General features: G+C 53.1%; 1 pseudogene; it reads left to right on the top strand.

The window, feature by feature from the left end:
* Positions 1 to 522: 522 nt before the first annotated feature.
* On the top strand, positions 523 to 26,385 carry LOC136510330 (uncharacterized; annotated as a pseudogene).
* Positions 26,386 to 27,345: the final 960 nt, after the last annotated feature.

Here is a 27,345-nt window from a genome sequence, read left to right on the forward strand (position 1 = left end):
CATATTTACTCAAAGTTATTTCTCGAGAAGCGCAAACGATAGATATTTAGGGAATAAGAGGTATGTGGTGATGATGAGGTGCGCGTATACTACGTGCTACTACAGTACCTAGGAAACATATAATAACTAACCAAAAGTGTATTCCCTCCGTCCCTTTATATCTGTCGTCGTCGGTGTGCGTGCCACAAATTTGATTCGATTTATAGAAAATACGTGCAATATTTATATTTTCAAATAAATTTATTAAAAAACTAGATTCAAAGATCTTTCCAATGATACTAACTATGTACTATAAATATTAATATTTTTTTAATATATATTTAATCAAAATTGTTTTTCGAAGCACAAATGGCAGATATTTAGGGATACAGGGACTATGCAATTCATTCAAAGATGAATGCATGCATGCATGATGCAATGTCAGGCAGACGGTACGGCCGGGTTAGCTTAGTAACACACTGTGACACACACAGAGATCAAGAGAGAGACAGACAGTCACAGCTTGTTTCTAAAAATTGCCAGATGATATCTCCTGATATACAAAAGGATCTTGCAAAAGCTTGTGCAGAGGAAGTCACAGCTGTCAGTATGGATGAGATTCAAGGTAGAAAATTCTAAGTGCTTATTGATGAGTCCCGAGATGTATCAATAAAAGAGCAAATGGTAGTGATTCTAAGGTTAGTACTCCACAATTGTAATTTTGTGCATAGATTTTATTACAATCATTTCTACAATTATACTAGCACATAAACAAACGTACTGTGTAGGTTTGTGAATGATAAAGGGCAAGTGGTGGAGAGATTTCTTGGACTTCAGCATGTTCAGAGTTGTATAGCTATTGCATTGAAAGAAGCTTTGGTCGGTATGCTTTCAAGTCACAATTTGTCTATCTCTATGCTTCGTGGGCAAGGGTATGATGGAGCTTCTAATATGAGAGGTGAATTTAATGGGGTGCAGAAATTAATTCGTGATGAAAATCCTTATGCTTTCTATGTGCATTGTTTTGCCCATCAATTGCAACTCGTGGTTATTGCTGTTTCGACTTCTAGTGCAGACATAGCAGATTTCTTTAACTATGTTCCTTTAATAGTCACCAATGTGGGTGCATCTTGTATGAGAAAAGATGCCTTGCTTGCAAAGCATCATGATGTGTTGCTAGAAAAGATTGAGAAGGGTGAGATTATGACTGGAAGAGGTTTAAATCAAGAAAGTAGCTGTCGGTGTTTCGTACAAGCACCGGCAAGTAAATCTATAGTAATGCGCGTTAGGCTCGGATGGTGCGCTAATGGACACAGGATTTATACTGGTTCGGGCGGAACGTCCCTACGTCCAGTTTGTTGCTGCTTGTGTTATTAGCACCGTGAACGGTCTGTAGTAAGGGATACAAACTGCCGAGAGAGGGACTGGTCCCAAGTCTCCGATCGAAGGATTGAAAGGTGGTCGAGAGCTTCGTAGCTGCTCGTGTGTTTGAGTGCGTTCTATTGTTCGGTCCTATTTTTTCCGTCCCTTTGATGGAGGATGCGCATCCCCTTTTATAGATGAAGGGGCTGGCTTTACAAGGGTGAGGGCTCCAGGATGCGTACTCTACTTAGCCTTGTGGCTCATGTCTACCTGGTCAGGTCCCCCATTCTGATGAGTGCGAAGGAAGATAAGTGCTTACGATGTTGTTGATATCTCTGTAGGATGTCAGATTAGTCACAGCATGCTGCCCCCAGGGTATGGGCTGTAGTACAGTGGTTTTGACTTAGGAGCCTCCCCCCAGCCTTGCTCCACACGTCTTCTGGTTCCCATGATTCTTGTTGGGAGAATTCGGGGTCGGGGTCCGGTGTAGTGCCGTGGCCAAGGCCCTCTGACTGGGAGGACCTGAGGGGTCGGGAAGAGGGCCCCGCTCCCTCGGGTCCACAGCGCGGTGACGGAGTATCCGTCGTTCGTGGAGATAGCAAATCCGTTCTTGGAGCGTAGCGGTTGTCGTATATCTTTGTTGGGTTCCGTGTCCCAGAGCTGAAGGCGGCGCCTACAACTCTACAGAGTGAGATGCACGCACCTGTAATACCTTTTGGGCTCAGCGGCGCCTGGAAGGGTCTAAAGCATCAGTCCTGTTGCTCCCTGGCAGTCCTTTTCCTGCCAAGGCGCAGGGTATGGTCGTTGGAGCCATGGTTGACCCGAACGTCTTGTCTCGTCCTGTATCCATCATTATGAGGGATAGATATCGATCAGGGCGAGGCTCGTTCTGGGCCGTCGGGTGAGGCGGAGATCAATCCCTATCTCTTGGGCGAGACTAACCCTATCCCTCTGGGATCGGGCGAGGCGGAATCCATCCCTTAGCCCTCGGGCGAGACCGAGCCCGCCCTATAGGCGTCGGGCGAGACGGAGTTTGGCTTTGAGCCTTTGGGCGAGACAGGGTTATCCCACAAAGGCGTCGGGTGAGGCTGACCCTGCCCCTCCGGGATCGGGCGAGACGGAACTCATCCCTTAGCCCTCGGGCGAGACCGAGCCCTGCCCTCAAGGCATCGGGCGAGACGGAGTTTATCCCTCGGCCCTCGGGCGAGACCGAGCCCGTCCCAAAGGTGTCGGGCGAGGCGGAACCGAACTCCTGTTACTCGAACAAGGGATGACATGACGCCTTTATGCGTCCGGAAGTTTTTCACGTTTGGTGGTTATCGGTTCCACCTTCTGGGGTACCCCGGTATTAGGTCCCCGACAGTAGCCCCCGAGACTCTAGGTGATTCGGGTAGAACCGCCTGGAGGGTGTTTTTGATTTCGCCGAAGCTAATTTGCCGGAGGGTGCGCGCGAGCGCACCCGATGGGTGTAGCCCCCGAGCCCCCGGGTGACTCGAGTAGAGTCGCCCGGGGGGTTGTATCGGCCCCTTCGTGGGTAAGGCTGAAGGACTTAGTTTTTCATCAACCGGGTGTTTTTCCGAGTGGGTCGTGTCGTCCCGTTCGCTGGGGATTGATTCGGAGCTGTCATAACTGGTGCTTCTGCCCTTGATGGCGGATCGTTCGTGGATTCCTTTTTAGTTGGGCCGGTCGGTCGAGTGTCTGGGCCCTAGGTGGTCCAAAGAGAAAAGAACAGGCCTTTGTGGCTGGCGCTTCCCCGGTGGGTAGAGAGTCCGGATTCACTTGGGGAAGGCGAACCGTCCGCCGAGATTTTTGGGGTGAGAGGATAGGGACTACGGGCGCGTGTCCCGCGACGTGACGCGGTGGCGCGCATGGCAGGCCCGGAGATCGAGGCGGACGGTTGCCCTTCTCGCGTCCGTCGCCCCCTATAAAACCACGGGGTTCGCCCCCAGGGATCCCGTATTTCGCTCCCCTTCCTTTGCGTTCTGAAACATCCGCCGCCAATCTTCCCAGCCTCTCACGCCCGCATCGCTACCGTCGACCGGCCTGCGTTCGTGTTCCAGCCGCCGTTAAGCTCGCGCCTGCCCTTCCCCCCTACTGCTTCAATGGAGTTGTGGGGCAGATCAAGCATCACCTCCCAGCGTCTGGAGGGCCTCGTCCGCCGTGGCCTTCTCCGCCCACTGTCCGCCGTCCAGGAGTGGTTGCTTCCTGGCGATGAGGGTGAGCCGGTGCCGCCTGAAGGGTATGTCGTCTCTTTTGCCCTCTTCCATGAGCGGGGATTCGGGGTACCCGCGCATAGATTCCTTCGGGGGCTATTAGATTACTATGAGGTAGAGCTGCAGCATCTAACTCCCAATGGGATACAGCATATGGCAGCGTTTGTTGCCCTGTGCAAGGGTTTCCTAGGGGATCGATCCCCATTTTGATCTGTGGCGGTATTTCTTTAGCGTTAGTCTGTCGAAGAGGAAGATTGGGGGGACAGAAGTGAACGCGCTGATGGGGTGTGCCAGCATTCATCTGCGCCATACCCGGTCGAAGGGTTACCCGTACATGCGTCTGGCTACATCCAACAAGGGATGGCATTCGCAGTGGTTTTATGTTAGGGATGATGTGAGTGCCACCCTACCGAAGTACACCGGACGTCTTATTGTGGATGCTCCGGCGTCGTGGGGCTGGGGCGTCCAGACTAAAGACAAGAAGCACATCTCCGACCTTCTCTCCTGCCCTCCATGCCCTGAAGGGTCGGGGTGTAAAGGGGTCGGGGATTATCGGTGCCTACCACGTGAGGAGGGTGGCGCCACTGATGGCGCGTGTGCTTCCCCTGCATCGGATGATGCCAGGGATATCGTTCGAGGGGACGGTGCTCGTTGACGAGGCGCTCCCTTATTCGGAAGTGGCGCAGCGTGTCAAGGAGGCGACGGAGCCGACGAAGGATTCTGCCGGCATGGTCCTCGACATCGTGTATCCGGTGCCCGGGCATCCTCCAATGCGGCCGGAGCCTGGGTTCTTCGAATTCGTAAGCCCTCTTCTCCTGCACTCTTTTCTTTCTCCTAAATCTCCCTTTTTTAATACTTGCTTTTGTGATGTTGGGGCTAGCCGAGGGGGCTAGTCTTCAAGGATAGTCCGGCTCCACTGCCGAAGGACAGGGCTGTGGCGGCGGCGAATCGACTCGCGGCCGAGCAGGACAAGAAAGCAAAGGAGGAGATGAAGAAGGCGAAACGACTGAAGCAGGAGGCACGGGATCGGGGAGAGGACGTGAGCAGTGAGGATGACGACGATGATGATGATGACGACGACGACGACGAGGTAGCCGTCGACGTGGATTGGGGTGTCCTGGAGGATGAGGAAACGCTGACAAGTGGCCACCCACCCGTGCAGGGGCCCTTCGCTTTTCACGCAGAGGGAAGTGAATCAATGAGGTCAGTGGAGGCCGGTGAGTCTGCCGCTTCGCATGGCGTGCCGGCCGAGGATCGGTGGATGGGGGATGCCGGGCTTGCTGCCGCCGACCCTGAGGCGATCGTGGAGGGGGGGGGTGGTACTAGAGCCGCGCCCGGCTTTGGTGCCGCACCTTGTGAGGTGTGGAGGGGAGCAGCTCCGGTGCTGTGCCCCATGAGACGAGGGAGGGGGACGGCTCTGGTGCCACGCCCGACGAGACGATGGAGGGGAGCGACTCCGGCGCTGCGCCCGACGAGATGAACCCCCCTGCCCCGGAGCAGGGGGCAGGCATGAAACGGTCCCGTCCGGACGAGTCAGGGCAGGGATCTAGGGATCCGTCCCCAAAACGCTTCCGCCGGCCGAGGACGTCAACATAAGCTCTTGACTCCTCTGTTTTCATCTTTTTTCCATTTTTATTTTGACTTAACGGTTATTACCTTTGTGTAGGTTCTTGCGGACGGGTCACCCCCTGGGGCTGGCGCCCAAGAAGAGTCTCGCCCTTCAAGCGGGACAGACGGCATCGCCTGGAGTCACCCCTATTTCGGGCAGGGGTGGTGCCGACGTTGGGGCCGCGTTGGCCGAACCGACGGCGTCCATGGTGGCTCCCACGCCCGCGGAGGCTACTGAGCGAGCGGCTTCTTCCGTGGCGGGCGTGGAAGAGCCGGCTGAGGACCGCATACCGCCGGTGAAGGTGATCGTGACTGCATCGAGCCAGGATCAGCCGGGCGCGGTCGTGGTGGCACCCGAGGGCGTGGTGCAATCCGCGCCGCTAGGTGCCCATGTGGATCCACCCGTGGCGCCCGAAGCGGTCCAGACGGAGGAGGGTCCAGCCGGAGGGTCCTTGAGTGCGGCGGTGGTGCCGCACAGGGTCAGGAGGGAGCCGCCACCGGCCCCTTTGTCGGGAGGAAGCCGCTCCCCTGCGCGGGGGGAGCCGCCGCTCCAGTGGATGGCTGCTCAGGACCCGATGTCGGCTCTTTTCTCGCTCGATGATCATTCCGAGAGTATGGAGCGAGAAGGTCTTGACATCGGGATCTCGACCATGCTGAACGCCCTGGACCAGGCCAGAGGAGCCCTCTGTGAGATCGTTATCCCTACCTCTCAGGTATTTTCTGGACTTTCTTTTTTCTTTCTTCGTGTGTTTGTGGGTTCTCGCATTTCTGATATCAGTCTTCTTCTTCTTCAGATTCTTGTTGCTCGTAGCCGGAAAAAATCCCAATTCCTCCGTGAGCAGAAGGCGGAGCGGGATCGCCTCTCCGAGGAGGCCCGGCTGCGAGCAAACATGGCCGCCCAGCTTGCTATCGTCCAAGAGCGGGAGGCCCAGGCAGCGTCAGGATGCGGAGGAGGCGCATGGGATGTTTCGAGGACCTATCGGCGAGGTCTAAGCTGGATGGAGAGGAGATTGCCAGACTCAAAAAGAGCGAGACGAGCTGCTGCAGAGGAATGCCGCGGCCAATGAGAAGGCCGGCGAAGTCCTGAAGGAGCTGGAGATGGAGCGGGACCTCCGGCAGAAGGCTGAGAGTAGGGCCACAGCCCTCCAGGAGAAGGTGGACGAGGACACCGAGGTGGTCCGCTCTCTCCGGGCGGAGCTTGATGACGCGGTGAAAGGAAAGTTGAGTGCCGAGAACGTCGCCACCAAGCTGGAGAAAGAGGCTGCCTATACGCACAGGGCCCTTCAGGCGGAGAGCGATGAGCATGATCTTCTACAAGCTGCGGTCGGGGTGGTCCTTAACGCCCTGAATGTGACGGAGCCGGTGGAGACCAGCCCGCTCGCGGCTCGTGTCGGAGGTATCACGGCTCGGGTGGGCCAACTTGAGGAGAGTGCCTTTCACGCCGGGATTACCCAGGCCTTCACCGTCGCCCACGCCCATTATGAGAAGGAAATAAACCTGAGGGTGATGAGCGAAGGCTTTCCGTCCACCTACGAGGATGAAGAGCTGGAGGAAATGGAGAAGATGGTCGCTCCCCTTGCGAAGAACCTGGCAGACAGTCTGAAAGAAATGGTTCTCCCTTCGCGGGAGTAATTAATCGAACAATTTTGAGAATAGCTTATATGTAATATGTGGATAAGTGTCGGTACTTTTCGAGTCTGGACGCCTTTCGTGCTTTTGCGTCTTAATTTCGTTTTGTTTGATTTTTTGCGATTTGATTTTTTACGGTCTTACCAATATGTTCCCCTGAATTATGCCGCTGATTATAATGCGAGGAGATTGTTCCGAAGGGAGGAAAGGAGGTGGCCGTACCTTAACAGCCCCCGAGTAAGGTCCGACCCCCGCACCTGCTGGGGTCGAGTGTTACTGGAGACCGGAATCGTGGTTTTGGTGACAATGGATGTCATCGCAATAATCCCCACCCTGTCTTCCAATAGAAATCCCAACTGGGGACTCTATGGGCTCGGCCAGGTGGGGCCTTTGAACCTGTGTCCCTGCATTATTTGGCCCGAGCCCCCGAGCCTTGTTAGGGTCTGATAGGGGTCGGCCGTTATTTGCGTGTTACCCCGTCCTCGGTTTTCGCAATCGGAGGGGCTGAGTGAACGACACTTGCCTCGACGGCTTGAGTACCACGCTCAACGAGCTCGCTAACGGGTACGTTCATGCGGAATCCGGGTCCATCATTTGCTGATGGGGTCGGCAGAGCCCTCTGGTGGCACTCCACAACTTCTTAACCCGCCTCCCGGCAGATGCCTGAGTCGTTCGATAAGCTCAGGGGGCCTGATGGCCTCTCCTCGATGGAGATTCTGTGGGTTTGGCTCGAGGTTAGAATCGAACGAGAGAAGGTCGAGACGTCCCGGTTCGCTTCTGAGCGGGATCGGGCAGGGCCACTGGGGCTCGTCTTGGTTATCTCTCCCTGGCCCTGTTCGGCGTGAGGCGGCCTCGAGCCCTTCGCGGGCCGACCTTCGAACCTCAGCCTATGGTTGCCTATATCGAATGAGGCGAAAGCCGTTTCGTGGTGCGACACGAATCGTTGGGATGCAATTTTTTGCATATGAAATGTTTTGAATGCAACATTTAATTGAAAATAAAGGCGGGGTCGGTAACGATACCTTGGTGATATGAGTGGCGGAAAAGCTCCTACCAGATGGGTTCGGGCCCTGACGTTTGTGACGAGGTTGAAAAAACCTACGTAAGAATTGCTATTCTTTGTTTTCGTGTCTCGGTGACGATCCGAGCCGTTCGATTAACTTGGGCAGCCTGACAGCTTCTCCTTTGGTGGAGACTCTGTAGGCGGACCCCTCCGATCCCTTCTTTGAGAAGGCAGACGTCGAAACTAGAGACGCGAGGGGCGTTGAGTAGGATTTTTCTGGTAAACAGAAACACCATAGCTATCGGGGCGTAGGGTTTGCTAGTTCGTCCAGTTTTACTCAAAGCTTTGTGCATGTATGACGCGCCCTTAGTTTCAGGCGTACGGAGGGGTCGGGTGAAGAGGATGTCTAGACTGGTAGTCATCCTCGGCAGCCCCCGAGTGATGCTCACGTCCCTGCTATTTGACGGGGTCAGAATCTTGCGAACAAATTTTAACGCATAAAGTGAGAAAGCTGAGAGGCTTATCTTTCTTTGGTCGTTCGTTCGTCGTGTCTTCTGGGCCGAACGGTCGACCCAGGAGATCTGAAAGGTCCCATCGTCGGGTCGTCCGTGGTCCTGCATGGGGAGGCGAAAAGTTGTCTGCCTATGTGGGTGCCTTAATCGCCGCGTCCGGAGCGGGTCAGTGGCGGGCCATACCCAGGCAGTGTTCAGTTTGACCAAAGAGGGATGCCTCGCAGACCGGGGTTCGTCCCGTCACTTCTGGCGCGTCCCCTCAGATATCAATCAGCATTGATTGCATATTAAAAAAGAGGGAAGGGAGAGGGTTTTTTGTCCGACCTTTCGCCTTTCCTTAGTTACAACGCTTCCTCTTTAAATAGGGAGGGGGAGAGGAGCTCTCATCCCACCTCCCCTTCTGCCTCCGAGCCGCTATCTCTCCTTCTTCTTCCTTTCCGCCAAACGCGTCCATGCGTCGCGGTGGTTCCTAAGTGAGGAAGAGTAATGCCAGAGGGAGATAGAGAACTTACAACCTTGCTCGTGAGTCTGGTGCGTGATGTCGAGCCGGAGGTTATCCAACGTAGATGAGATGGTGCGCGCGGCCCTTGGTGAGGAGTCGCTGCTGCTGAAGGAAAAAGGGCATCGATGGGCGTCGTACGTCGTTGACTGCGCTGTCGTTCGCTGCGCTCCTCCCTTGGCGGGAGGCATTTCCTGCCCATACGCCGTTGTCAGGGTTATGGCTGGGGATGATGGCGTAGTCTCCAGATGTCATGGCGGTGGCGTCGCTGCCGGGGTCGCGGTTGACGACGATGGCGTAGTCCCCGGACGCTCCGGTGGAGGCGTCGTAGATGGTGGCACCTTTGAGGATCCAGCGAAGATGTCGCCGATGGAGAGCGTGGTACGGCGACCGCAGTAGACGAGCTGGCCCGTGTACATGCCCCGGACGTCACCGATGGAGAGCGTGGCGCGGCGACCGCAGTAGTACTTATGGTAGAGCTGAGCCGAGACTGTAATGAAATAACGTTGTGGGGAAGCCCCCGAGTAAACAGTCCTCTGAATATATTGTTCCTTTTTGTAATGACATTGCTTCATAAGTGGTGAATTCATGCAAAAAATGAACAAAATTACATCCTTTGCTTATGGCAAGTCATTTTAGCGCTTTCCAACTCTTCTCATGGTCTAAGTCATAGGAAGCTAGGAACGTGGGCGAACTAATTCTGATTGAACTGGTGAGCAAAGAGGTTGCAGCCGCTGGGGCGTGGGTGTCTCGCAGTCCTACCAGTTGTATTCAGAATTGGTTCCCAAGATCTTAGCCCTCGAGACTTATTTACGAGGCGAATGGAAAACTTATAGAATGTTTGTAAGTATAACACAGGGATTTTTTGCAAGCGCGATACTTGTATTACACATAACATATGTTACGATCACATGCCAGCCCCCGAGTGAGGTCTGACCCCTCGCAATTTGCAGGGGTCAGAAATCACTAAGGATTGGGGTTCTGTTAAGACAAAAACTGATAAAGAAAAGTGTAAGCTTATTTTAAGGATAGAAACGACGTAGCTGCTCAATGTTCCAGGCGTTGGTGAAGACCTCGCCTTTGATGGTTTTCCACCGGTAGGCGCCTGGGCGAAGTATTTCCGTGACGATGTAGGGCCCTTCCCAGGGCGGGGAGAGTTTGTGACGATCCTTGTTGCTCTGCACAAGGCGGAGGACGAGGTCTCCGACGTTGAAGGCTCGACCCCGCACCCGTCGGCTGTGGTACCGCCGTAACGCTTGCTGGTACTTGGCTGAACGGAGGAGGGCGATGTCGCGGGCCTTGTCCAGCTAGTCCATGGTGTCTTGGTGAGATGCCTCGGCTCCCTTTTCGTCATATGCTCTGATTCTTGGCGCTCCATAGTCGAGGTCCGTCGGGAGAACGGCCTCGGAGCCATAGATCATGAAGAAGGGTGTGTAGCCGGTGGTCCGGCTAGGAGTCGTCCTTAGGCTCCAGAGCACAGCCGAGAGCTCAGCGAGCCAACGCACGCCGAACTTGTTCAACCGGTTGAAAATTCTGGGTTTGAGGCCTTGAAGAAGCATGTCGTTTGTGCGCTCGACCTGTCCGTTCGTCCGGGGGTGCGCGACAGCTGCCCAATCGATTCGGATGTGTTGTTCATCACAGAAACGAATGAATTTCCTATCGGTGAACTGCGTGCCGTTGTCTGTGATGATGGAGTTCGGTACTCCAAAGCGATGGATGATGTCGAGAAAGAACAACACAGCTTGCTCGGATTTGATTGTGGATATTGGCCGAGCTTCAATCCATTTTGTGAACTTGTCTATGGTGACAAGCAGGTGGGTAAAGCCTCCGGGTGCTTTTTTAAGTGGCCCAACCAGGTCAAGCCCCCAGACCGCGAAGGGCCACGTGATGGGGATCATCTGGAGAGCCTGGGCCGGGAGGTGTGTTTGCCGAGCGTAGTATTGGCACCCTTCGCAGGTGCGTACAATTTGCTTGGCATCGGCTACTGCGGTGGGCCAATAGAAACCCTGTCGGAATGCCTTCCCAACCAAGGTTCTTGGTGCGGCATGGTGTCCGCATGCCCCACCGTGGATGTCGCTCTGTAGGAGTTTTCCCTATTCGCCAGGGATGCAAAGCTGAAGAATTCCGATGTGACTTCGTTTGTAGAGTTTGCCCTCTACAAGAACAAAGGATTTGGCGCGTCGCGCGAGCCATCGGGCTTCTGTCTTGTCGGTTGGTAGTACGTCGTGGAGGAGATAGTCGAGGTAAAGCGTTCTCCAGTCATTGGGAGGATCGGACTCTGTTGCTGGGTCTTCTTCAAGCTCCATGACCTTGGGGTCGGGAGGAACAGTTGGCGGATCGGCCTTGGGGGTCGGACTAGAAGGGCCATCGTCGGCTTGTTCCGACCCCGCGTAGCGTACCGAGGGTTTGTGTTGGTCACTGGTGAAGACACCTGTTGGAACTGGCTCTCGGCTGGATGCTGCTTTTGCGAGTGTGTCGGCTGCTTCGTTGAGGCGCCTGGGGATATGATTGAGTTCGAGGCCGTCGAATTTGTCCTCCAGACGTCGGACCTCTTGATAGTATGCCTCCAGACGATCGGGTCGACGACAAGCGGATACCTTCCCGGGTGTGGGATGGTATCTGGATGGTCGGTCCGGTCGAAGGTTATGGCGGATTCCGACCACCGGAGATAAGCTGGTATAGCCGGTCCAGCGGTATAGACCTCTCGATGTGCGACCTTCTGGCGGTGCCTGGAGTCGTAGGCCGTTGATCCTCCGAAGATCATGAGGGCACCGGTCGGAGTTGGGAAGGTGTCGTCCTTCTCCTCCGTGTTGTTAGTGGTGGGAACAGGCTCCTTCCCCTGCTCCTCCTTGTTCAGACCCCCGGCCAAGTATTTGCGCATAAGGCCGCATTCCTTGTATAGGTGCTTGGCCGGAAAGGCGTGGTTTGGGCATGGCCCCTCGAGCATTTTTTTGAAGTGGTTCGGAGTGCCCTCCGTGGGCTTCCGGCCACCTTTGCGGTCGGCAGCGGCCGCGAGTGAGTTGTCGCGCCGTTGCTTCTTATTTTTCCCTTTGGTGGGACGGTTGGAGGCGCCTTCGCTGGCGTCCTCGTCCCGCCTGGTCTTTCCGTCGGAGCGATCAAAGATGGCTCCGACTGCCTCTTCTCCAGAGGCGTGACTAGTGGCGATGTCCAGAAGTTCCTTGGTAGTTCGCGGGCCCCTGCGTCCTAGCTTGTGGACCAGGGATTCGCAGGTCATTCCGGACAGAAAGGCTCCTATCACGTCGGCGTCGGCGATGTTCGAGAGCTCATTGCACTGTCGGGAAAAGCGCCGAATGTACCCTCGGAGGGTTTCATCGGCCTTCTGACGGCAGTTCTTGAGGTCCCATAGGTTTCCAGGGCGTTTGTACGTGCCCTGGAAATTACCCACGAAGATCTCAGTTAGATCTGCCCAACTCTGAATAGCATTGGACGGTAGGTGCTCTAGCCATGCTCGCGCCGAGTCAGCCAAGAACAGCGGGAGATTGCGAATAATGAAATTATCATCACTCGCACCACCGGCCTGACATGCAAGCCGATAGTCTTCGAGCCAAAGCCCAGGATTTGTTTCGCTAGAATATTTAGGAATGTTCGTAGGCGGTCGATACCTTAGGGGGAACGCAGCGTTGAGGATGTGCCGGCCAAAGGCCTGAGGGCCTGGCAGAATGGGGCTCGGGCTTCGGTCCTCGTTGCTGTCGTAGCGCCCACCACGTCGGGGATGATAGCCGCGGCGCGCTGCTTCTCCATCGTCGTCGTGGGCACGTCTCCGGGCATTGATGATGCTACGTACGTCGCGGCCACGGCCGAGGCGTTGATGTACAGGGACGATGGAGGGCTGCCCGCCGGCTGGTGGTGTTTGGTGTACGGATGCGTCTTTGGTGGGACGCACTGAGGGCGCGCGCTGGCTGGTGTCGGGTTCGCGTCGTCGAGACAATGAACTTTCCGCCTGCTGCGCTGCTGCATGCTCGAGCAACGTGCGAATCTCCCGATAAGCGCGTCGATCCTCGGACGTCGCGGCCTCCGGGAGGCCATGCAGCAAGGCGGTTGCTGCGGCGATGTTCTGGCTGGCTCGAGCAAAGTGAGGAAAGGCCCCATCATCGGTGAGGATCCTTTGATGTACGGTGCGGGCTGTGGCGCGCGCGCGCCCCCCGTCTTTGCGGTGTTCAATCTCGCGATTGATGTCCGCGTATTCCCATGCGAGCCCTTGCCCGGCCTCATTGATTTCCTGTTGATGAGCCTTTAGCTGCTCCATCCTCAAGTGAGATGGGGCTGTCCCCTCTTCCCCGGATCTGCTCTCAGGATTGTTTGTAGGGGTGGCTTCTTCCCTGGAGGCGCTTTCGACGTGACCCTTGGGGGTCTGCGTCATGTAGCACTCTCGGGAAGGGTGGTGGCTCCCCCTGTTGGAATCTGAGCTGGAGAGCGATACGGGCTCCTCGTTGAGGAGCTCGTAGAGGGTCTCCGTATCCCGCTCCATCGCTCCCACGAACTCGATGTCCCTAGGTGGTTGAACCACACGTAGCGCCAGAAGGCGGCCAGCGGTTGCCGCAACGTTGCGGAGACCGGACGGAAATGCTGTCGGGGCGCTCCATACGGACCCTTCCGGACACATGGTGGCATTGTGAGAGGTCTCCTTGGGTGGCGGGACTCCCCGGGAGTTGCTCGGTGGGCCCTCAAGCCTGAGACGGCTGAGTTTGATCGAAGGGGGAGATGGGGCGGCTGAGTGAGTCAGCGCCAGTTCTCCTCCTAGTGTGATGATAAAATCCAGGTCGCCGAAACGCACGCGTGTGCCCGGGGCCCAGGTGATTGCGTGGGTGGCCATCCGAGACCTGATTTGGAACGCACAAAGCCCCTACCTGGCGCGCCAACTGTCGGTGTTTCGTACAAGCACCGGCAAGTAAATCTATAGTAATGCGCGTTAGGCTCGGATGGTGCGCTAATGGACACAGGATTTATACTGGTTCGGGCGGAACGTCCCTACGTCCAGTTTGTTGCTGCTTGTGTTATTAGCACCGTGAACGGTCTGTAGTAAGGGATACAAACCGCCGAGAGAGGGACTGGTCCCAAGTCTCTGATCGAAGGATTGAAAGGTGGTCGAGAGCTTCATAGCTGCTCGTGTGTTTGAGTGCGTTCTATTGTTTGGTCCTATTTTTTCCGTCCCTTTGATGGAGGATGCGCATCCCCTTTTATAGATGAAGGGGCTGGCTTTACAAGGGTGAGGGCTCCAGGATGCGTACTCTACTTAGCCTTGTGGCTCATGTCTACCTGGTCAGGTCCCCTATTCTGATGAGTGCGAAGGAAGATAAGTGCTTACGATGTTGTTGATATCTCTATAGGATGTCAGATTAGTCACAGCATGCTGCCCCCAGGGTATGGGCTGTAGTACAGTGGTTTTGACTTAGGAGCCTCCCCCCAGCCTTGCTCCACACGCCTTCTGGTTCCCATGATTCTTGTTGGGAGAATTCGGGGTCGGGGTCCGGTGTAGCGCCGTGGCCAAGGCCCTCTGACTGGGAGGACCTGAGGGGTCGGGAAGAGGGCCCCGCTCCCTCGGGTCCACAGCGCGGTGACGGAGTATCCATCGTTCGTGGAGATAGCAAATCCATTCTTGGAGCGTAGCGGTTGTCGTATATCTTCGTTGGGTTCCGTGTCCCAGAGCTGAAGGCGGCGCCTACAACTCTACAGAGTGAGATGCACGCACCTGTAATACCTTTTGGGCTCAGCGGCGCCCGTAAGGGTCTAAAGCATCAGTCCTGTTGCTCCCTGGCAGTCCTTTTCCTGCCAAGGCGCATGGTATGGTCATTGGAGCCATGGTTGACCCGAACGTCTTGTCTCGTCCTGTATCCATCATTATGAGGGATAGATATCGATCAGGGCGAGGCTCGTTCTGGGCCGTCAGGTGAGGCGGAGATCAATCCCTATCTCTTGGGCGAGACTAACCCTATCCCTCTGGGATCGGGCGAGGCGGAATCCATCCCTTAGCCCTCGGGCGAGACCAAGCCCGCCCTATAGGCGTCGGGCGAGATGGAGTTTGGCTTTGAGCCTTTGGGCGAGACAGGGTTATCCCACAAAGGCATCGGGTGAGGCTGACCCTGCCCCTCCGGGATCGGGCGAGACGGAACTCATCCCTTAGCGCTTGGGCGAGACCGAACCCGCCCTCAAGGCATCGGGCGAGACGGAGTTTATCCCTCGGCCCTCGGGCGAGACCGAGCCCGTCCCAAAGGTGTCGGGCGAGGCGGAACCGAACTCCTGTTACTCGAACAAGGGATGACATGACGCCTCTATGCATCCGGAAGTTTTTCACGTTTGGTGGTTATCGGTTCCACCTCCTGGGGTACCCTGGTATTAGGTCCCCGACAGTAGCCTAGCTAGGCCAGAAGATACTAGATGGGGTTCACACCTTAAAACTTTGCTTCGCATTTTGGTGATGTGGGAGGCTATCATAGATGTGCTTGAGATAGTGAAGAAAGATTCTATTAAACCAAGAAATAACGGTGGAGCTTTAGGTTTAATTGAAAAAAATAGAGAGCTTTGATTTTGTGTTCATCCTGCATTTGATGATACAATTGTTGAGCATGACAGATATTTTGTCACAAGCTTTGCAAAAGAAAGGATCAAGACATAGTTGAAGCAATGCATTTGATCACAGATGTGAAAGATAGCTTGCAAGATATGAGGAAAAATGGATGGAAGCCATTACTTAAAAAAGTGATAACATTCTGTGAAAAGAATGAGATTGAAGTGCCAGATATGGATAAGGAAATAAATGTTAGAAGGACATCTAGAAGAAGAAAGCAAAAGGTAACAAACATGCATTACTATCATGTTGAGCTTTTTTCGGTCGCCATTGATGCCATCTTGACTGAGATGAATCACCGGTTTAGTGAAATTAGTTCAGAGTTATTAGTATGTATGGCTGCTTTTAACCCAAGAATCTCCTTCTCTAATTTTGATGTGGACAAACTTGTGAGGCTTGCTGAAATTTATGCCAAGGATTTTAATATTGGTGAACTTGCTGTTTTACCAAATCATCTTTGACAGTTTGTCAACCGTGCTAGAAGAACTCTAGACTTTCTTGAATGCACTGAGCTTGGAACAGTTGCTGAAATTATGGTCAAGACTAATATACACTCATCTTATAAATTGGTTTATCGTCTTATTGAGCTAATCTTGATACTACCGGTGGCAACAACTTCAGTTGAGAGGATATTTTTAGCCTTGAACATTATAAAGACAGATTTGCGTAATAAAATAGGTGATGAATGGCTCAATGACCTGATGATATGCTATACTGAGAAGGAGATATTTAGAAAGATTGATAATGAAAAGATCAAAAAGCGGTTTCAAAAGATGAAAAAGCGTCGTATGTTATTGCCTAAAAAGTAGTGGTACGCTTTATTCTCTTCTAAATTCATAATTTGGAGGTCCATATATGTTTGACTAATCAATTATGTCTATTTGTGTAGGTCGCTACTTCAGAGGAATAACGTTCGGGCAACGCCACCCGCTATTTATTAGTTTCGCAATTGGGTGGGCCTTTCGGTATGAATGAACTGCATCCTTTTTTTATGTATTTTGTCAATTTCGTCGTTAGTCGACGTTTTCAATATAAGATTGATTCAAGCTATTATATATTTGTCTATTGTGAGAGGTCATAGTAGAGTTAAGTCTCCGTAGACTTTTGTTCAGCCCATTCTAATTTTTTTCCTGGCTTCATCACTGCTCACATCATTTACTAGTGTTTGCTCTTTCCAATCCCGTCCATGCTTGCAGTACTGCGAATAAAGAGTTGAGAGACTTTAATTTTCCCTAGGCTTAAAATAAAGGTGGTATCCAATGGTGTTATAACAACTCAAGCATTTGTTTATATACTTGTTAAGGCCATCCTTGCTTTGTTAAATAAAGGTGGTATCCAATGGTGTTATAACAACTTAAGCATTTGTTTATATACTTGTTAAGGCCATCCTTGCTTTGTTTTTTTTTTGAACCAGTAACAACATGTTCTTGTGATATTTCCTCCATGATGAATATAAGGTATTAGAACATTCAAAAATTGTCCAGAATTATAAGTCACTAGCTAGCAAAACATGATGTACCCCCGCACGACCAAGAAAATATGAAGCATTAAAAATTTTATGAATAAATTTATTATTACTTCCTCCATTCCAAATTATAAGACATTTTTAGTTTTTCTAGATATGTTGCTTTTGCTATGTACTTAGATATACATTATGTCTAAATACATAATAAAAGCAATGTATCTAGAAATGAACCGGCGCCCGGTGGAAATCGGTGGAATGGTGTTGGCTGTTAGTACTACACCGGTAGGACATATTGCAAACACAAGGTTGATATGTGCCCTTGTGGTTCATTTTATGATGAGTGATTGTCAACGTGATCCATGACCTAGGTTCAGTTTGTGACTAACCATGGCGTGAGTTGGGTTGTGCGATATGTCTCTTGGCTTGTGGTGTGCAGGTGTGGAGCTCGGAGGCGGTGGTCGATGGCGAGGTGAAGGTCAAGTAGGGACGTGCCATGCCGTTGGATCGGGAGCGGTGAAGGGTGGACTTGAGGCTTGGACCGAGGGACTAGGAGGCCGGGTGACTAGCCGTGGTGGCTAACATTTGGGACATCGACAAGCGCAAGTGTACATGGGAGTGATCGGGTTGACCGAGTCATGACGGAGGACGTGCAAGTCGAGCGGGGCTCAGAGGACTTGGCGGCCGGCAGGTCGAAAACGGCGGTGACACGTGTCGAGCGGCAGGGGACGCGTATGTAGTATGCTACTCGCGAGCAGGTTTGGTGGTTTGGGCCTCAAAACCATCGGTGGCGGGTTTACAGGTTTGGGCCTCAAAACCCAAACGGAGGTTCCGAGGAGGAACGGACGGCACGTGACGGTATCGAGGAGTTTGTGTAAGAACCAAAGATTGCAGCGGGAATGGAGGCCCTAACCTCCTCGTGTCCTCCGGGATTTGATTTATAATGTGTTCTTTGTGATTTGCGTTTTGTTCTTCGCGTTCTTGCGTTTTCCCCTTTCTTCCCGTCATTCTATCTCTCTGTGGTTGATCTTTTTGCGAACCGTTTGTTCCGTGAGGTGCTATGACCCCCTAGGAAGATTTCCACCAAAGGGTTTGAGCTAAATCGGGATGAGCACTTAGATAGGGGGGTTTTCTTTTTTGGGGTCCTTTTCTTTGTTTCGAACCAAGATCCTTCGATTTCCGGAGTTGTGAGGAATGTAAGGCTATGATTTTCATGGAGTAGCATCTTAGCTACCTTGGGAGCCTACTCACAAAATTTGGGATCAATCGGAGTTGAAACGGAGGAGATCGGGTGTTTTTCGTGCGACTCGCGGCTGTTTTCGGGGCGACCGGATGTTGGTACAGTAACACCGGGCTGCGTCCGCTACTACAGTGTCGCGTCCGCTGCTACAGTGCCAGAGTCCGGCACGTTGTGTTTGTGCGCTGTTTCACCTCGTTTGACCTCGTTTTTGATCCGTTTCAAATTCCGCTTTTTGCGCTGGTTTGCTAGCGATGAGTGGATCTTTTCTAAGCATCTTTGTCACTTGTTGCCTCAGGTGTTTAAGGTTGGACCCTTGCCTCTTTTCTGTAGAGGTGGAGGGTTCCTGTATTGGTCTGCTCGGCCACACTCTTTCTCCCGTTTGCTCGGCGGTGTTCTTGTGTATCAATTCTTGAGTGTCATGCTGTGTTTCTTGGAGACATCTAGCCTTCCATAGGCTTGTGATTTACTCACCTGCGTGGGTGTGCTTTGGGGATTGATTTTGGGACAGCGGCTAAACTTTTCTGAAAATAAATTTGAGCCTCCCATTCACCTTCCTCTGGTCGCCACTTTCGGTCCTTCACATATGGTGCTTAGATGGGTTGTGGGCTTTCCTAAGACAATGGGTCGAGTGGGCTATATAAACACAACTCATTATTACTCATTTATTCTTCCATATATGCAGCTGCATCTCCACATATTAGCAATTGTATTACTAAAACATAAACGTTTAATCACATTTAATCATGTATAGTCACGATTAATCATGATTTGGCCTAGCGCCTAGCGCTTTTTGCAACCTTGGCACCATCTAGGATTTTCTGTCTGACAATAGGTCAGTGTTTTTTCTGTAGGGAACAAAAGGGGTTGCACACATGACATGAATTTAATTATACTAGTGCAGGTACAGGGTATCCTACGTCCAGTGGAGAATGCTTCTCTATGCTTAATGAACTTGCTTGGGTTGAAGGGGTGCTAGTGGTGTTTTGTGGAGAGATTCCACGATGAGTGTCTGGTTTGTCAATTAGGGGCCCTCTCCCTTTTATATAGTCTGGAGGATAGGGTAAATATAGAGTCCCGATCGAATTACAGATACGATTTCCAAGTTTGTAATAAGAAAATCTAGTCGGATCCATGCATATAGATCTCTACATATTACTTGGCTTATCTAGTCGATGTGTTGCCTTCCAAGCAGTCAAGGTATTTGAAGGGACTGTGACACCTAAGAGGGCGGTGAACTAGGTAACTTAAAACTTCTACTCTAAACCTGGCCCCTAATTCTACTTATCATAACTTATGTAAGTAAATAATCTATTTAAATGTGCAACAGAGGTTTTGCAAAGTGTGTTATCATCTCTACCACAAAAGAGTTATGCAACCTAGGTTCCAATTCTATCAATTAGCCTATCAAGCTAAACTAGAATAGTAAGCACACAACCTAGGTACACAATATAAAATGTGAAAGCTTAATTGAGATGGAGATGCAAACTCTCGTTGTCAACTATGTTATTTTTGCCAAGGTATCAAGAAGCTCACGCTTTCCCCTAATCCTCGTTGGAGCCCCTAGCAAGGATGCCCACGCGAGGGCCAAGCTCCCGGTCAAGTAACTCCATGGATTGCCCACGGTCCTTCCACACGCGCAAGTGGGTCTCCGTGATGGCCTTCTCCCGGACCGCTCCCCGCCATCTTCACTATTGTGTTTTCGGCCAAAACACCGTGGGTCTCATGTTCCCTTTCGTACACGCTTGATGGCCACACTACAAACATGGTTGGTGTACGTGATCTCGCAAGATGACAAGCCCATAGTGTATAAGCATGAAGAGCACAAGCACCGGGTAGCAAGAGGGTTTTTTAGATGAAATAAGAAGTTAGCAAGAGGTATGTAAACCTCCTAAACATTAGGCCTAAACCTAGAGCAACAACATCTAGCGGTGGTCTAACTAGCATAAGCACTTCACAAAGCACCTACACTAATCACCGAGTGATTCCTTAAGCACTATAGTGGCTAGAGCAAGTGAGCAACTAGAGTTGAGCCTCGGCCATTCTACACTTTCCATGAGCTCCAACACTACCCAAATGGTCAGCCAAAGGGGGTACATATAGCCCCAAGTCTAAAACTAGCCGTTGGTGGCAATCTGTAGCTTTCTGCAAAGCACCGGAAGGTCAGATGCCTACCATCAGAGTTTTCTAGTGATGCCACGTCGACTTGTCGTTACACATTTTTCTGTGAGCATTGGAATTTCCGATGATCACTGGAGATGAAAGCACAAGAGTTTTCCGGTGGCACAAAAATGTTCAGTTGCCCTATTTTCAACATGACACACTTTCATATTTTGGACATAACTTTTTGCCCCAAACTTCGACTTTGATGGTTTTAGAGTATTTGGAAAGCTAATGAAGAGCTCTACAACTTTCAATTGGTATCATATCAACTTTACCAGATCCAAAATCATGAAACAAGACCAATTCATCCATTTCTTTGTCCCGGCTTTAATGGCTTTAATTTGTTTTGTGTCTTCGTGTCCGGGCTTCATGCACTTGATGTCTTGGACTTCTTGCATGACTTATAGGTATTTAACATATCTTCAAATGTATTGCTTGAGATGTTGATTAGTCCAATTTCCACGTTGTCTAAGTCTAAGCCAACTTTGTATCCATTTGAACTTAACCTTGTATATTAGAAAACATTGTTAGTTAGTTCAAATGGTCATGTTGTCATTCAAACACGAACTAATGACCCATACAAGGTGACATTTTTTTTTGAGGGGAAGGTGACATTTTTCTTAGACTACCTCGTATGATTTGGACTTCTCATTCCACGTGCCTGTCTCACCCCATCTTAGTTCAGCTATTTTCCCTGCGGCGAGGGTATCTAGGGCCCAATATAACAACAGTTAACCATTAGCCCATCCAAATATGTGGGACTAATAGTATGGACAATTTTTTCCCCACACACGTCCTAGTAGCTAGTTAAAGGAAGCTAAGTTAGGCTAACTTTAGCCAACAAGTTATTAGCCCATCCAAAATGCCCTAAAACTGCTATTTTAAGGTAATAAAGAACATTGCATGGTATATAGTATGTGATATCATTAATAAAAATACAAAAGTAGGTATCTGTCAATTATTTGAGGACATATATTGGAAGAACTTCTTAGACTCAAAATGAGGGTCGAACAATACTAACCCATGAAACGGCACACATTGATGGATCAGTACATCACAATTATATTGTTGGATTTGTACTGCATATCTGTATTAAAAAAGACATATAGTTTGTTGACGTCCGCCACATTTAACATAATATATGCGTGTGTGTGTGGTACAATTTTGTAGTACTACAATTTCACAAGACTATAGGAGTATTTACGTTAGGGAAGTTAATTAGTAGCTTAGCCCCAGATCTTCTTCGTTTGCATTCACTACCTACATATATGTGCAAATCGTACACTGACCGCACAGTGTAGCGTGTGTAGCATGCCGTAGCGGCACACTGCCGGAAAATGCGGCAAACAATTGAGGATGTGGATCACACGCGGTTTAGGATCGAATGAACAATTAGTTTTGTCTTTAGTTAAACTATATCTAATATTTTACTAAGTCTATGAAAAAGTATCAATATTTATAACACTAAAAAGACATACAACGAGGCGACTATGGTGACTTTGCGAATCTCGAGATCCGCCGACTCAATACTTCGGAGGTGCTCATATGTGTAGGGTTTGCTTCCATGTATACAACACACACGTATAGTTTTCACACTACAAAGACATACAGCGAGGCGACTGTTTCGAGTGTGCGTGCGTGGTGTGGGTGTCTATACGTTGTACCGTTGTCGGTGTTTCGGACCGGCGGGCCCTCAACCAACTAGTAAAAATGCGCTGCGTGTCCCTAATCCCGGATGGTGATGCAAAGAGACACAAGGTTTATACTGGTTCGGGCGATGGGTGCCCTACGTCCAGTCTGAGATATCGATCTTGTATTCCTTGCACCGAAATGCTCGTAGTAGGGGGTTACAAGCAAGGCGAGAGAGGGAGTTAGTTCCAGGTCTCTGCGTGGAGCGGTGTGAGTTGCTTGAGATGCTGATCTCAGGCAGCGGGTAAACGTGCGTGTTACAGAGCGTTTCTTGCGCGTGAGTGAGTGAGTTCGTCCGTCTGCCTATGCGTCTCCCCTAAAAACGGCCCCGGTCCCTCCCTTTTATAGTTGAAGGGGGTCAGGGGTGATACATGCGTTCGCTATGCGGCGTCCTGCGAGCGGAGGTGGCGTTTCCAAGCCCTGTAGCTTGTTACTGTGGCGGTATGGTCGACGGAGCGGTCTTGTCCTTGATGCACTGGAGCAACGCACCGGCCACGCTCGATCCTGTGCGACGTGGGAGCTCCAGTGATAGCCTGACGCAGGGCATGGCGGACGACATGACGGTTACTGTGTGCTGATAGTGTAAAGAGCCGAGGCTCAGTTGGTGCCGAGGCCGAGCCGTCGTGGGGGGCTCGGCGGGCGCAAATCCTGAGGTTGCTGAGACCCTGAAGTAGACTATCGAGGCGTGGATTGAGCAGTTGGTCTTGTACATTGATTCTGAGGCTATAGTAACCCGGACCTGACTCCGCACGCCGCGTTGTCCCTGGAGCAGGAGTTAGGTAGCACAGCGCAGTATAGGCGCCGGTCGTGGGCACAGCACCGAGCACAGTGGTCGGTAACCCCCGCCCTGTCCTGTCCTAGACGGCATAGCTTCGATGTGACTGGCGTCCAGTCGGCCACACCGTTGTGTCGAGTCGTCGTTCGGCTGATATCGCGGGAGCGGTCAAACGCGTTGGGCGGATGTGACATCTTGTCCGAGAAGTTGGTTGAGGCGGAGGCGGCGGGGTTGTCTTGCCGAGCCGACCTTGAGCGAGGCGGAGAATCGGCGTCTCGTCCGAGGCTGTATGCGTGGGGCCTTGGGCGAGACGGAGAATCGGTTCCCCGGCTGAGGCCTTTCGCGCAAGGCCACGAGCGAGGCGGAAATTGGTAGGTTGTCCGAGGCCTTCCGTGCGAGGCCTCTAGCGAGGCGGAGAGTAGGTGACTTCGGACATGGCCGAGATTTAGCCAATAGTTGTCCCTTGGCTTTGATTTTGACGGGGTCTAAGCGATTTTTTTGATTGTTGCTTAGGGGACCCCTTCTCGTGGTACCTGATAGTAGCCCCCGAGCCTCAGGGAGAGTGTGAGCGCTCTCCTTGAGGTTTTGACGAGACTCGGCTCACAGCAGCTCCCGGCGGGATGGTGTTTCGTACTTGAGGCCTCGGTGGGTGCACGCGAGCGCACCCACCGGGTGTAGCCCCTGAGGCCCTGGAGGAGTGGATTTATTCCTCCAGGGGCTTTTCTTACGTCGCGAGAGGGGTTCTATTGCGTTTGCCGAGCCCATGAGTGTGAGTTCGGGTCGCTGAGCCTCGGCAAGGTTGCAGGAAGAGCCCCCTAGCCTCTGCGCGGAGCGAGAGGGCCGTCAGAGGTTCCCCTGGCATTTTGTGTGGCCCTCACGCATCCTTTTCGTTTGGAAGGAGGGGTGGAGGGTGCCATGCTACCCTCGGTGGACGCGAGCAGGGACACCCCTGGTGAGCTGTTATCAGGTAAGTCCAAGTGGAGGCCCATGCCCCATTCGATAGGGGTCGGCTAGCAGTCCAGAGACGCACTCCAAGAGTACCAAAGGGCTTCTCTAGTGGGTGCCGGGGCCGTTCGATGGGCCCCAGTGGCTCGGTGCCTCCCTACGGTGGGATCCCATTTGGAGACCTCCCTACCGGTCTCAGACATGACTTAGGGCGTCCCGAGCGATCATTTGCTCGGGCCTTGGCCATGCGTGGGCTCGCCCATAGTTGTCCCTGACTCTGCTGCCCTGGGGCGGCTGTCGAAACCCTCGGGGGCCCAGCCTTCGAACCCCTGGACCGTAATGGGCTCGATGCCCTTTATCGTGTTTTTCCGAGCCTTTGAGCGTAAGCTCGGGTCGCTTGTCTTCGTCCTGGGTGCAGGAAGAGCCCCCGAGCCTTTGCACGGAGCGAAAGGGCGGTCGGGGGTTCCCCTGGCTTTTTATGCGACCCTCGTGCATCCTTTTCGCTCAGACGGAGGGGTTGTTCGCTGAGCCCCCTCAAGTGCGAGCCTGGGTCGCTGGGTCTCGTCGAAGTTATAGGAAGAGCCCCCTAGCCTCTGCATGGATCGAGAGGGCCATCAGGGGTTCCTCTGGCTTTTTGTGTGACCCTCACATGTCCTTTCTGTTCACACGGAGGGGTTGTTTATCGAGCCCCCTCGAGTGCGAGCCTAGGTCGCTGGGTCTCGGCAAGGTTGCAGGAAGAGCCCCCTAGCCTCTGCACGGAGCGAGAGGGCCATTAGGAGTTCCCCTAGCTTTTTGTATGACCCTCGCACATCCTTTCCGTTCAGACGGAGGGGTTGTTTGCCAAGCCCCCTTGAGTGTGAGCCTGGGTCGCTGGGTCTTGGCAAGGTTGCAAGAAGAGCCCCCTAGCCTCTGCATGGAGCAAGAGGGCCGTTAGGAGTTCCCCTGGCTTTTTGTACGACCCTCGCGCATCCTTTTCGTTTAGAAGGAGGGGTGGAATATGCCAGGCTACCCTTGATGGGCGCGAGCGGTGGCACTTCCGGTGAGCTGTTATCAGGTAAGTCCGAGTGGAGGCCCGTGCCCCATTCGATAGGGGTCGACTAGTGGTCCAGAGACACACTCCAAGAGTACCAAAGGGTTTCTCTAGTGGGTGCTAGGGCCATTCGATGGGCCCCGGTGGCTCGGTGCCTCCCTACAGTTGGATCCCATTCGGAGACCTCCCTACCGGTCTCGGACACGACTTAGGGCGTCCCAAGCATTTCGCTTGCTTGGTTCTTAGCCCCGTATGGGCTCGCCCATAGTTGTCCCTGACTCTATTGCCCTGGGGCAGCTGTCGAAACCCTCGAGGGCCAAGCCTTCAAACCCCTGGACCGTAACGGGCTTGGCGCCCAGTTCCTTCGTCCGAAAGGAATCGGGTGGGGGATATTCCCCCCCATCGGTTTTACAACAGTAGGCATGCCTTTTGAGGCAATTTTCTCGAGGAGGCAGAACGGCGCTTGCCACTACAGTGGTCGGACGTGACATCGTGTCAGCGGATGGAACATAACTGTTCACGCGATTAATGAGGAAAAGGTGGGTACGTGGGTGGTAAAATCGGATCTGGATTAACTATGCCGGATCTTAGGGAGACTTTCCCGATTTTGTCGCCCGCCCATTTCGCCTCCTTCCTGCATAAATACACGACGAGCCTCGCCCCTCCCCTCCTTACCTTGCCTGCATTTGCCTTTGCCGCCCTTGAGCCGTTGCTAGAACAGAGAGCGCCGGGGAGAAGAAGAGAGAGAGAGGCGAGGTAGAGAGAGCGAGAGAGGCTCACCGCCGTAGTTGTATTCTCCATCGCACCCATGGCCGACGCTATTGTCATTGAGGCAGACCCTTAGGGTTAGTCCGACGTGTCCGTGGAGACGCTCTAGTCGCTCGTCGATGATGGCCTTCTCCGTCCGGTTACCGACCCCAATAGGCCAGAGTGGATCGCTTCGTCGGGCGAGCCAGAGCCAAGGCCATGCGATGGCTATGTCATGAGCTTCATATCCTTTCACGAGCGTGGCCTCGGCCTACCGGTGGACCGGTTCATGCAGGTGCTCCCACACTACTATGGTGTGGAGCTCCACAACTTCAACCCCAACTCCATCGCGTAGGCGGCCATCTTCGTCGCCGTCTGCGAGGGGTACCTAGGGATCGCTCCCCATTGGGAGCAGTGGCTCCACCTCTTCCGGGCGGGGCATACCACCAAGCCGACGGGTATGTCGAGCACAAGGAAGGTGGTGAGGGCTGGTGGCTACACTCTCCAAGTGCACCAGGACCGTTAGCACCTGTACATCCTGGCCCAGCTCGCGTCAACCAATCGCCGCTGGTACACCAGCTGGTTCTATCTCCACAATGACAACGGTGGACTTCCCCCCTACACCGGGTGGATCGTGGAGAGCTGTTCGGAGAAGTGGAAGTATGGCGTCCCGAAGGAGGGTCAGCCCAAGCTGCAGCCGCTCCTGGAGGGGCTAGAGAGGCTGCGGAGCCACTGCCTTATGGTGGTTGTGGTCGTGGCTGCCTTCCACCGCTGGAGGGTGCTGCCACTGATGGCTCATCGGTGGCACCTATTCGAGATGAGACCGGATGAGCTGATCGAGGGCATCCGGATGTCCGCCTCCGCCCTCTCTGACGAGGAGATTCTTCATCGGGTGAGGGAGACGGTGGAGGCAAAGCTGAGGAGTGGTGGCCTGACCCCATCGTGATGCGCCCATTGTGGGGGTTCCTCTCCCTGGTAAGTCACGCGCCGCTGCAGCCCCCGAGGCCTCCTTGTTCCTTGCCATTTTCCAGTCCCTTATTTATGTTCGCTATTCCTTTAGGGGATAAGAGACGTGCAAGCCTCTCCGCCGCCTATTCCTGAGGACACAGCGCGGCGAGCGGCGAACCGAGCACATGCTGAGGCATAGAAGAAGCGGAAGGATGCCGAGCAGGCAAAGCGCAAGAGGAAGACCCTTGAGCGTGAAGAGCTGGAGAAACGCCAGCAGTGGCAAAGGCAGGAGGGCCTCCCGGTGGAGGTGTCTCCGTCATCGTCACTGTCGATGGATTCTTTGGGCAGTGATGACGCGAGCGAGCTAGGGTGGGGTCCCCTAGACCATCTCCCTGACGTCGGGGAGACTGCGCCTGAGGCGTTGGTGAGCGACCTGGCGCTTCTAGGAGGAGGAGGAGTGGATGCCTCGGGGCCAGTGATCGCCTGCCCCGGGGCCGAGGCCGACACGCCTGAGGCACAAGCATTGGGGAAGTGTACCGTTAGCCCAGTGGGCTCGACGGTAGAGGTGGAGCGAGCAGTGGTGGGGGCGATGCAACCGCCCCCGCAGGGGGTCGAGGGGGCACCGGGGTCCGGCGAGGACCGGCCGGCACCGGCGGATACAGAGGCCATGCCACCGCCGCTGCCACCGTCGTTGCAGAGGAGGGTCGCTGTGCTGGAGCGGTTGTAGCCCCGCTCGAGGTAAGCGTTTTTTGGTAGAGTTGCAGCATCTTCCGTTCGTTCTTCATTCGCACTCTAAATCCGTAAGTATCTTGTCTTCAGCCGGAAGCGTCCTGTGGAGGTGCCCACCTTGGCACCACTTAAGGCGCTCAAGGTGAGCCCCAGCTCCACCGCCCACTGGGTCGTGGAGGCGCAAGCCGCCATACAATGTGGTGCGACATCGGCGAGGGCCAACCTAAAG

Source organism: Miscanthus floridulus, chromosome 16 (genome assembly GCF_019320115.1).
Source record: "Miscanthus floridulus cultivar M001 chromosome 16, ASM1932011v1, whole genome shotgun sequence".
Classification (NCBI taxonomy): domain Eukaryota; kingdom Viridiplantae; phylum Streptophyta; class Magnoliopsida; order Poales; family Poaceae; genus Miscanthus; species Miscanthus floridulus.